Here is a 12,480-nt window from a genome sequence, read left to right on the forward strand (position 1 = left end):
TGGTGAGGAATAAAATACCATAAGATAACCTAATATATACAAATCTGTTAGGCCAGACATAATTCTGAATAAAACGGTGTCCTTATGTTCAAACCCATTCCTGTCCTTGACATCTGCTTTGCCACTTTTTGTTCCTTACATTTTGTCCATTTCTTTCTTGTCAATTCTTTCTGTATTGCTCTTATTTTACTGTTCTTTCTCCATCTCAATCAGACAGTAGGTTTGAAATATGTGTCTCTTGCTAATTGGAAATTAATTGAAGGCCATTAACAAACGTGCAGGTTTAGATGTATATACTGTATGTCCAGGAGAGAGAAGTGCTGTCCGGTTACTCATAAGTGAGATCATTCACAATTAGCCCCCTTTGTGCTAATATAAAAGGTACACACACACACATACACATACACAGACACACACACACACACACACACACACACACACACACACACACACACACACACACACACACACACACACACACACACACACACACACACACACACACACACACACACACACACACACAGCTTTACCATTCTACGCCGAGACTTGATTAGAGGTTGATTTAATGCTCTTCTAACAATGAGCTCCTGTTTATTTCCAATTAGCATGATTGATGCAGACTGCTGCAAACATACTGCCTTCCTCTTCCTTGTTTTCGCTCTCTCACCTCATATCTCTCACTCTTCCTTTCTTTCATTTAAACACAGTTTTCTTGGATGGCACTCACATGGCAACAGCACGCTTGGACATGAGTGTTACCATGGAGGAGCATTTTAACAACTGTGGCTGTTGCTGCAACGTATTACTTATTAATTGGATCTTCAATGTCCCTAACCTCTTTGAGGATTGAGCTTGGCTCTGCTTTATGTTACCAGGTGAGATTTAATCTGAATTTACAGTTTCTTAGGACACATAATCCTATTCAAGTGAATGAAAAAGTGTGTCCAAAACTTTGTCTGAGACTGTATATATTTGATGGTCATCATTTTCAGAGCAAGCACGATGAAATAAAGTCCAATTATTCTGATCTAAGCATATCGTCAGATGACAGCCACAACAGTACATGGGGTGGCAGTAGCTTAGTCAGTAGGGAGCTGGGTTGGGTTAGGAACCGGAGGATTGCTGGTTCAAGTCACCATACGGCCAATGTATGGTGGTGGACTGGTAGCTAGAGAGATGCCAGTTCACCTCCTGGGCATTGCCAAGGTGCTCTTGAGCAAGGCACTGAACCCCCAACTGCTCAGTGCACCTTTCCATGGGCAGCCCCCTCACTCCGACATCTCTCCATTAGTGCATGTATAGGTAATGAGCATGTGTGTGTAATTCAGGCCTGTGTGTAATGTGTGTAATAACAACAGAGTGAAAACATTGTAATTTCCCCTTGTGTGATTAATAAAGTATACATTATTATTATTATTAATTATTAAGCACCACACTCACATATACTGTAAGCATGCACACAGGCGTGCTATTAATACACTGTAAGTTCTACTAGATACATGCATATAAACAGACAAGCTCACTTAAACAATTCCAGTTTAGCCCAAGCAATAGTGTCTTTCCAATAACTTATAGAGTTATATTATCTCAACTCTATTGTCTTTATCATATATAGAGTCTGGCATTGCACCCAAGGAGCCCCAAGCTATCTGTCTGCTACACATCCACCTTTATACATCCCATCATTTAAAATCAGAAGCACTCAAAGCTCTGTTTGCAGGCAAAGAGAGGTGGCAATTTTATGCATTTTGATTTGATACTGGAACAAGCTCCTTTCCTCTTCATGCTGGCTTTCAATAAATTCAGATGATTTCCTGTATCATTAAATGCTGAATTTGACTTGCAAATGGCCTCCTTGTGCTTTCCATGAAGGCGAGATGAATGCACAGTAACACACACTCGTATATCCAGACATACAACACTTGCGTTGCTCATGTTTAATTAAGCGGTTTGTCTGTGAGAGAGAGAGTGATGGGCCTTGTACACTTTTACCTCGTGTGTTTTCTTCAATATCCTGTGGCCCTATAGGGGGCAGTACATATTAGTGGCCTCTTTTGTCCTCTGCCAGCATGACCAAGGTAAACATCCTCTTGGATTATCTCTTTCATTCTTTATCTCACTCTCTTCCTCTTTTCACCCCCCTTTCTTCACCCTCTCTCCCGCCTTCTCTTCCTCTTTCACACTCACTCCATCTTGATTCTGTCACTTTTTTCCATCTCAAAGATGAAAGCCTCCCCACAGCTCTTTTCACTCCTCCTGAAGCGGCCCAAATGAGGTAGCTTATCTGATGAATTCCCCCTCCCTCTTTAGACAGACAGAGACACACACTTTCACTCAGCCACACACACATACATACAGACATACATGTAAGACATACATATGTCTTTCTAGCTTACACTCTTGCAACGCTAGCTCACACAGCTGTGAAAAAAAGACCCATTCTGCATGCACTCTCTTTTAGAGATCCATAACTTACTTATGCACCATACAAACATATGCATAGGCAGATAATAAAACACCCACACAAACACATACGGTGTGCCTAGAGGCATGGCAGGCCTGGTGGGAGATCCGGGGGCTTGGCATTGTGGTATGAGGTTCCTGGCGTCGTGTCCCCAGGGGTAATGGGCTGACTGTGATGTTAGGTTATTGGGCTCCGCACAGCAATGCCTTTTGGTCTGCTCTGTAGGGGGGCATAAGGGAGTGCATGCTTATGACGGCTTTTATTAAACAGTAATCCCAACAGCTGTTGTTCAACCAAGCATCTGCCCTTCCCCCAGCTCTCTTCCTACATTCTTCCTTTTCCTTCCGTCTTTTCAGGCGTCTGTCTGTTTTCCCTGTCGTAGCACAGCACGAGCCAACCGGATCCACTAGAGACCCCTTATTACCAACTTGTGTCTCCTAAAAATTATGTTAATATACAGTACAACTTACTTGCATTAGCAAATTTGTTTTGAAGGAAATGTAATGCTGCCTGGATTATGTTTTAATCAACATAAAGGAAATTAATGTAACTGAAAGTGTCTGAAAACTGCTTATGTAAAATGTATTGTATTTCATGTTTTTATTACTTCCTGGCAATGAAAGCATGATACAAATTTTTGATGGTTATATCAACTCAAAAACCTGTTAAAGGTTAAAGAAAGATGATGGACTTGGTGAAATACAAGACTGGACATGTTGACTTTTTTTAATATTTAACCAAAACTATGTTTTCCTAACCTTAGCCAAGTGTTTTAGTTGCCTAACCCTAACAACATGCAGGATATAAACTCCCGGCTTGGTGTCAGTCTTGTGTTTTTTTTACATAACCATAGACTCCGATATCCTCCCTGTGTGTTTGAAAACAATGTTGCCGGTGAATGTAATTCAGACAAACATATTCAGCAAGCATTATTAGTATATAAGCATATTTAGGAAATTTGGTCAATCTACTCTATTCACATACACACACGCACTCACGCACACACACACACACACACACACACACACACACACACACACACACACACACACACACACACACACACACACACACACACACACACACACACACACACACACACACACATATACACACACACACACACACACACACACAAAATACAGTTCAATTCATACGAGTCTATGCTGGCTATGATGTCCAGACAGTAAGTGACACCATTAAGGCAGCTGGTATTCAATAGAGGTATGTATTTCTTTTTGTATGTGTGTTAGTAAACATTTAATGAAGCATAAGAATTAATGAGTCAGAGTGCAAAGGGTAAAAGTGCAGCTGTACACTGGCACCTGCACTCACATGCAAACACACAGCCCTTATACCTGCAGCTGGCTACTGATTGAGCTGTTCGCCACCCAAGGGACCCCCTCAATGAGGGACACGTGTGTCTCTCTCACTAATTACCCCCCTTACACCAGCTTGCCAAGTGCGAACCCCTTCTTCTCTGGTTCTTAATAACATACAGTAGTTTCATCTCTGTCCCCAATACATATTCCCATCCATTCTTACTTCCCTCTCTTGGCTTCTCTCCCTCCCTCCCTCTTTCCCTGCTGCCTGTCTGTCACCCAGGACATGCTGTCCCACCCCAGCTCTCTCCCCCAGGCCCCTGCCCTCTCCCCTGGGTACAATGTGGAGGAAAGGCCGGGCTTTGTCTCCCTGTCTAGACCCTGACACCAACCACAAGGGGAGAGAACTTAATGATGGGTTCAGCAAATGTGCTTACTGCCTCTAACCCACATGGATGTGTGGGTGCACGCACCCCACACACACACACAAACACACACAAACACACACACACACACACACACACACACACACACACACACACACACACACACACACACACACACACACACACACACACTTTTATTTCTCCTTTCTCTTTCCCTCTGTCTCTATCTTTCAGTGACATCAATGACAATGGTGCCGTCTGTTCACCATATCATTAACATGTCCCACACTGTACTTATTCTGTTGGGTACATAATTAAAGATTATTTTTAATCTAATCATCATACAGTTTAAGTCTGATACTAAAACTAATAAACTGTTAGCATTATCCCCTCTTTAGATCACTCAATACAGACTAATACAGCTAAATAGTCTTGTTTTGAGTCGTGGGTTGTAAACTTTGTTATTGAGATTTTCTGATAGATTGTTGCTGTGTCAACATGCTGTGTGTTTCAAAGAGTTTTTCTTGTAGGCTGCTGCATTTTGATAACTAAGTGAGGAAGGGAAACTTCAGAGGCATCACTCTATTGAAATTTATGTTTCAAAGAAGTCAATGTTTTATTCACAAATATCTCAATCATTTAAATGAATGGACCACATTTAATTTCTTTGGTTATGGTTGAAATTAGGATAGACATTTTTTTTCATGAGGATAAACAATGGGCTTTAATTTGGCTTTAAATACAATACAAATTGTCACGTTTAAGGGTTGTGAAGGTATACTGTATAATATTGTCGTTCCAAGGAATTACATTTCAACACCTTTCTCAGCTAAAAATATTACTTTGTTCTCATTATTGTAAAGCATAAATGCAGTAGCTTGAAAATAAAACTTTGAGGAAGATTTAGACCACATATTGAGAATTTATCACAATACGGTATTCTAATTCTTCCTGAATGTATTTGTTTTCTGTTTAAGGCGATGGAACATAGAAAAGAAATAATTAACTTGCATATTCTAATTAAAACTATATTTACTCAATGTTTCTCATGCATGCATCATTTAATCCTTGAAAGTCAATGACATTGTAATATCCTCAATTGGAAGTCTGTGCAAGATTTAAACCCCAAACACTGAGCATAACAACACTGCACTGCATCTGGCTTCACCTCAGGGTGACCTACAATAGTTTGGTGACTCAGATGTTACACAACTTTTCTCCTTGATTCCCATGTTCACACACCCAAACTTAGTGTGTGTCATTGCTGTCGCTTACACTTTGTCAGTCCCTCTCCTTGGTATAACAGGAAATACCTTAAAAAGGAAATGCTATGAAATCTGCAAACCCCTACCCATGTGTCTATGAAGAGGTGAAAATCAGGACTGGTATTAAAAATGCATGAGTTTGTCTTTGGTTGGAAAATGGCTTGACTAGCAGAAGGTGATATAAAAGATTGTCTCTGAATTTTGTCTTCTACGGCCTGTCTTTCTCTATTTATTTTCCCTCTTTCTCAAGCAGACATTCTGCTTTGAGCACTAATGAGAAAAAAGACTGGCTGCTGAATGCTTTGCTCATGATGGTCAGGACAAGAGTTGGACGTTGCCCTTTTCTCTCCTGTTTGTTTGGCTGTGTGTTTGTGTGAGTTTGTTGAGTGTAGTTTAACTGTATCTTTCCTTGTGTTTTGGTCTAATTGCTCTCTCTCTCTCTCTCTCTCTGTCTGTGTGTGTGCATTTCTGGCCACTTGCTCTCCTCTACAAGCAGTCTAATGAGCACACAGACTTTTGTTGAAACACACAAATACAACTGTAACTGCCACACACACACACACACACACCTTGATTGGACCCTGCCAGTGTATCTCTCTTCAGCCTAATGAGCAATGCTGGACAACCAGTATAACAATCATATCTCTGTTTCTGTGTTTGTCTGCACTGGAAGCTGCGAGCCAATGCAAATTATGTAGTAAACTCTACAGCTTGACTAGCACTGTTTTACCTCAGTACTTCTCAGCAACACAACTACATTGAAGATTAATATACATCTTGGAGCTTTTGTGGTGATTGACTGTTTATTAGCATAATAAGCTGCTTGACTCCAGAAGGGAATAGTACAGAGGAGGCTGAGATTGGATATTAGTGGAGTGGTTTAGCATCATAAAACACAGGTGGGGAGTTTGTTGTTGTAAAAGTGAGGGATAAAAATCATTGTCATTTGTTTGGAATTTAATAATGAAATCCAGATCTGTGGTGAAATCTGGCACTTTTTAATGCACCATGCATGTGTGTTTCCTCCATAAATTGCAACTGCTCGAGTACTTTGTCCCTATGGGACCTACATTGAGTCTTTGTCCTGTTTCCAGATTTGTGTGCTTGTGTGTATTTAGAGGGCCAGCAACTGTTTAGCTGTTATTTAAATTCTTGAACTAGAATAGCTAGTTTCAGTGTGATACTCTCACGACATCTTACCTTCAGTTCTGATCCATAGATTAGTTATTTACTTCCTACTCTAGCAAGGTCTTCAACTTCAGTCGACACACACTTTCTGGTCGGGAAGTTTAGACTTCAGAATTCATCTCTCTGCCTCTCCTGTCACCCCTCTGGTGGACATGTGTGTTCTATCATACACAACACAATATATTAAACACACACACACACACACACACACACACTTTTTCTGGCTCATTCTCTGTTCACATCGCACTTTGAATTCACATCTACTTTAGATTCTTTGATGACAGTGTGTGTTTGTGTGTGAATGTCTGTGCATCTGTGTGTGTTCCTTGTGTTTCTATGTGCTTTATAATGTGTATACTATATACTAAACATAATGACCATTTTAATCAGTTGGCACACAGACACACATGCACACACACACTGTCATCCACGCCTCAGGGAGCATGTCACTTGGTTTGACCTGTGGAGTTTTGGCACCAGATGTCTCCAGCTGGCACTACTGGGGACATATGCTACATCTCCATCTTTTTTTGTGTGTGCGGGTGTGTGTGTGCGTGCATGTGCGTTTGCTTTTGCCTTTGTCTTTTCATTTACAATCTTCTCTTGTGTACTCTTCCTTTTTCTTTTCCCATTCCAGTGTTGTCTTCTCTCTGATTCTGTCATAACTCTCTCCTCTCTATCTCTGAGTGTTTTCTAAATAAGAAATGCCTCTCTACATTTAAGTATCAAGACTACTGCTATTGTTGTTAACGAAAATTGTTTGGCTCAACTCAGAGATGCTTTGTGCTGTACCACCAATAGGGGAAATAGAAAAGGTTTCCCGTATGTGTATGTTTGTGTACACACCTTGTTGTTTGTACTTTTTCTAAACACATTAGAAGGGATGCTAGATCCACAAGCATACATGCATGGACACAGAAAAAGTGTCACATAAGAAAATTAATGGGAGTTGTTTTAGTTCGTCATACTCTCGTTCATCATTTATGCGGCATTTATTCTTCAGCATGCACAAGGATGTTCCTTTATTTTGTAGTGTTGAATTATTCAGCTGCTTGTTGTGAAGGATGTCCATGATGATAAAGGATAGTAATACATGTGCTTGTGCACACACACAAACACACAGGCGAGATTACCCTTTGTACTCTATGGGGATTCTTCTTCCGTTGTTTATCGCTGCAGTATGTGTGCATGTGTCTCATGGTAGATGATGATGAATCATAGACTTGCCTGATCATGTACTGTTTAGGAGCAGCACCTCTTTAGCAAAGACACCGTCGACTATTCCATGATGGTAACTGAGGAGGATGTCTCTTTATTGTTTTTAATATATTGAATATAATAAAAAATAATAATAATACACACACTATCCTTTTTGTTTAATTTGTGGTGAAATTAATATGAAACGAAAAGCAATTTTGACATGGCTCTCCTCATTTGGCAGAGCAGGGTTTAAATCAGATGGTCAGACACAGAGTAAGAGATGAGTTGCGTTAACTTTATTGTCCTAACAACACAATTTGATAGGAAGTTGGCTTGGTGATATCTTACAACATTGTATACTGTAATAGCTTACTTCATTTTTGACTCACTACTACTGTATGTTACCTCAGAGGTCATCATTCAACTTGAATTCACGTCACCTCTGAGTGAATCCACTTAGGTGGGCAATTCTGTTTAAAATGAATAAAGGTGCTACCAAAACCTTTCTTATTCTTCCTCCTTCACACACACACACACACACACACACACACACACACACACACACACACACACACACACACACACACACACACACACACACACACACACACACACACTATCCCTCGCTGTCTGTCTGATGGAAAGTTGCATCCTCTCCTGTGGTCTCCAACTCTGCCTACTTTCCGTCATGTTCAGACAAACAGTGATTTGTTCCACTGGATTTGTTTACAGCTTGTTACATCATGGCACCTTTCACCGCTTCCCCCTGTTATTAGAACTGATTGTCTGGTTTTGCTGGAAATGGAGCCTCATGAAGTGAGAGGGAGACAGAATTTGAGTGTTTGTTTAAATTTGAGTGTTCATGTATGCATCCTCTGGCAAGCAAAAGCACATGAGTTGAGGGAAGAAAAGAGAGAATAAAAGAGTTTTTACATTTGTCTGTTAGTTGAGTGTGTGTGTGAGTTTCTAGTATGATGTATGGTGTGTCACTTTTCTGTTACTTGTGACAGTTGAGTAATGGTGGCAGGCTGATTTGTGGACCTCCAGGCCCAACCATTGTCGCCCATCGTGAGAATCTCTTAGCAGATGGAATTGCATTACCTCCCACCTCTGCTGCTGATTCTGCCAGAGAGGGGTTAGACCATAGACTGTATAAAATAGGGTTGTGTGCACACACACATCCTTTAGGTGCTTGAGCCCACATAAAGACAGTGTAAAGTATAAACCTCCAATATCAACTCACACATAAACACATCTCTGATCAAATTACAAATTACTGTACTGAATAACTCCACCATCAATTAGATTTTACTATTAGAATACTGCCCCCCTCAAGAACATGGCTACATTTAAAAGATGGTATACTGTAACATCATTAATAATGTAACACACACTCATGGACACACAGGGACCAGCACAGCACTGATGATAACCTCCCAGTCCTTATTTATCATTAATTTATGGAGAGACATCTGAATTTTAAATGGGCAGAATCCTCAGCCAAATTAGTCAAAGTTGAAATGGCGGTTGGTTTGTTGTAACTAGATTTTGAACGTATTAAATTATGATGGAAGGGTTTAACTTAGCAAGGCTTTTCTGGACATCATATGAACAGAGAAAATGTTTTGATCGTCCTTAGAATGTGTTTTTCTCCAAATTATAGGACTTCCCTCTTAAGTTTGAAGAGATCACATACACTTGACGTGCTTCGACTACTTTGGAGTTAGATCCAACAAATGTGATAATGACGTCATTAAGCAGTGCTGAGACAAAGTTGAGGTTTCTCAGACCCGGTCCACACTAGCAGCTCTTTACCCATGGGGGTGTTCCCCACTCTCTGTTAAAGGTTGTGTTGCAGTCATCTCTATACTTCTGAACAGTTTAAACAGCAAGGCTCCCTGGAGATCAATTAATAGTTTATAGAAGAGAGGAGAGAGCAGTGAAATTGCCTGTCTTAGTGGTTTATGCTCTGATGCGCCACCGCCAACATTTGCTTAATTAGGCCAAAAATATCTTTAAAAATGTGACTGCTAAAAACGTTTTTGTTTGTTTTCACATTATAAATGTAGTTGTTTTTTTTAAGTGTATGTGGTTTCATAAGAGAGTGTGTTTAAACTTGGTTTACTAAATCTGTTCTTTAGTGAGGAAGCAAGGCTTGTTCCACATAAAGGAAAACAAGACAGAGTCTAAAGAAACACTAATACCCAAAGAGGATATGCTGTAAATTACAACTGGGCCTGGTTACAGCTGATAGTTTGACTGATTAATTAAGGAAACAACCAAGTGAACCGTGTTGTTACACTTTTAATTATTCTGTGTAAAACACAAGGTTGACTCGATAGAAGAGGATTGTGTTGTCTACTGTATGAAATAAAGGTTGCATTCAGACTCGTAACCTGCAAACCAAGCACACACAGCATGTATAGGTCATATGTACCTAATTATTTCATGACAGTATCCCTAGTGGTGGAGGCAGAGGTGCCGTACATTTCCCCTCAGTCAGATCAGCACCATGGACAGTGACGAGGGAAGCCCATCAGATTGGCATCAGCAGCACCACAGCCAGTGGTACTGCGATACTGGTCGCAGAAGATGGGGTCCCATTGTTTGCACATTAGACTTGTCATCACTTCATGGAGACATTCAAAGTAATTGTGCATTTTTCCAGTCCTGGTGTAATGACCCAGCTGCAAGTTTAGTTTAGTCTTTGTGAAAATGTATGAAATGCTCAGTTTCCCTCCAGCTCTGACAACTTAATTGAATTTGCCACACTTATTTGGCCAGAAGTCTAAATGTATTATAATGCTGAGACAATTTAATCTTGTTTTATTCCTCTTGGGGTAACATCATCTCTTTAATGTCAGGGGTTTATTGCAGAAAGTGTTCTGCTAGCACTGCAGTGCTTCTGTCAGGGGTCAGTGAATGCTGTAGCACTGCAGAGGTAGTGGCTGCTATAGAGCACACTGTAGTGCAGACCGGAGACTACAGAGCACAGACATAAAAACACAAAACATGATAGTCTGGCCTCATCTGCACTCCAGATGGAAGAGACCAGAGGGACAGAGAGAGAGAAGTTGATGAAAACAATAACTTGTGTAGTCAGGAAAAGAGGGAGGGGACAGAGATACAGTGACAGCATGTCACTGAGAGGAGGAAGAAAGGTGGAAACTGAGCTGTAATAGCCAAAACAGAAAAGAAAAGCTCATTTCTGATATGTAGCCCTTGCCTTTCTGCCTTTTACAACAAATTCATCTTTGTACTATAACACATAACAGCACTTTAACATATTATTCTTCAGCTCTGTTTTCATTTTTCTCTCGGATAAAGCTCATTGCAGATTAATTATTTAAAATGAAGGGAATATAGTGCAGCTTGCCATGTTTCTTTTTTTATGTTTTTAAGATGATAATTATATTATGCTGGCGGCTTAAACATGTACATGAATGTGCTATATATGCAACACATATGTAAATGTGTGAACATGTGAAAGTCATGTCTTTATTGTACAAAGGAGATCCGGGGTCTGTGTAAAACACCTTGCTAGCATGACAGTGTGTTAGCATGCCTCTGCACTAAGTGCTGACAGATTGGAAGACAGTGAGCTGTGAGGGATGAACATAACAAGTTTGTACTGCTATCCACTGCAGCCTTTATGTGCATAAATGTGACTGACTGATTTATCTGTTGCGTCATTTGTTAATTATGGCATTGTGTGAGCATGTATATATTACTTGAATACAGAATAAATTGAATCCGAGGCACATACACTTGCACAAAGAGTATCTCCAGAGTGGCAGCACACATCTGCTTTTCCCTCATTGTCATGTGCACTGTCATCAGCTTCAGTAGGCCACATGTATGTCCAGAGATGGATCAGGTGCAAAACTCAAATCCTAGCAAGTTTCCTTGTCCCTGCCTCCACAGACATCAGTACAGTGCCAGTCGCTCACCTGCTGCTTCACCTCTGACACAAACCCCTGGAAAGAAGATGGGAACCATAGAAAGCTGTCATCCCATGTTGATTAATTCAGTTTCCTATTCTCTCTTTCTCTCTTTCGACTCCCAGTTCTGTCTATTACAAGGAGGAAACACACCTGTGGTTTTGACCAATCTTGTCCAATTTAAATGGGCCAAGCCAGAAATAGAATGTCAATGTAATACTCTGAAATCAGGCATCATCAACCAGTCTTGTTTAATGAAACCAAGATATGTGCAGTTCATTTCATTGTGTTAACCTTGATGGCAGGTTCTTCTTGTTCACAAGTACACTGGCTGGAAAGATCGGATATGTATTTTCATCATACTTACAAGGGATGTAATATTCCTTTCATAAGGGAGTGTTATTAATAAAACATGAATAGATTAAGTAACCTTGAGACTCTGACTCCAACACTTCATGCTCTCCTCACCGTTGCCATGGTAATACAGCAGCAGTTCCTTGCAGTGTTTTCTCAAAAGCTCGATGCCGTTTTCATTCCAGTGTATTTGCCTCCTTTCAAAGTTTCCACCTGCATGGAGATGACCCAACAGCTTATGCAGCCACGGCAGAGAGAGAGAGAGAGAGAGAGAGAGAGAGAGAGAGAGAGAGAGAGAGAGAGAGAGAGAGAGAGAGAGAGAGAGAGAGAGAGAGAGAGAGAGAGAGAGAGAGAGAG

The 12,480-nt window shown here is 40.5% G+C and overlaps 1 protein-coding gene across 3 annotated transcripts in view; it reads left to right on the top strand.

Annotated features, from left to right (window-relative positions):
* The window catches only part of plxna4 (plexin A4), a 250,922-nt gene that overhangs the window by 68,178 nt on the left and 170,264 nt on the right, over window positions 1–12,480 (top strand). The gene's annotated exons all lie outside the window — the stretch shown is intronic.

This window comes from Perca fluviatilis, chromosome 23 (assembly GCF_010015445.1).
Source record: "Perca fluviatilis chromosome 23, GENO_Pfluv_1.0, whole genome shotgun sequence".
In the NCBI taxonomy this organism is placed as follows: Eukaryota; Metazoa; Chordata; class Actinopteri; order Perciformes; family Percidae; genus Perca; species Perca fluviatilis.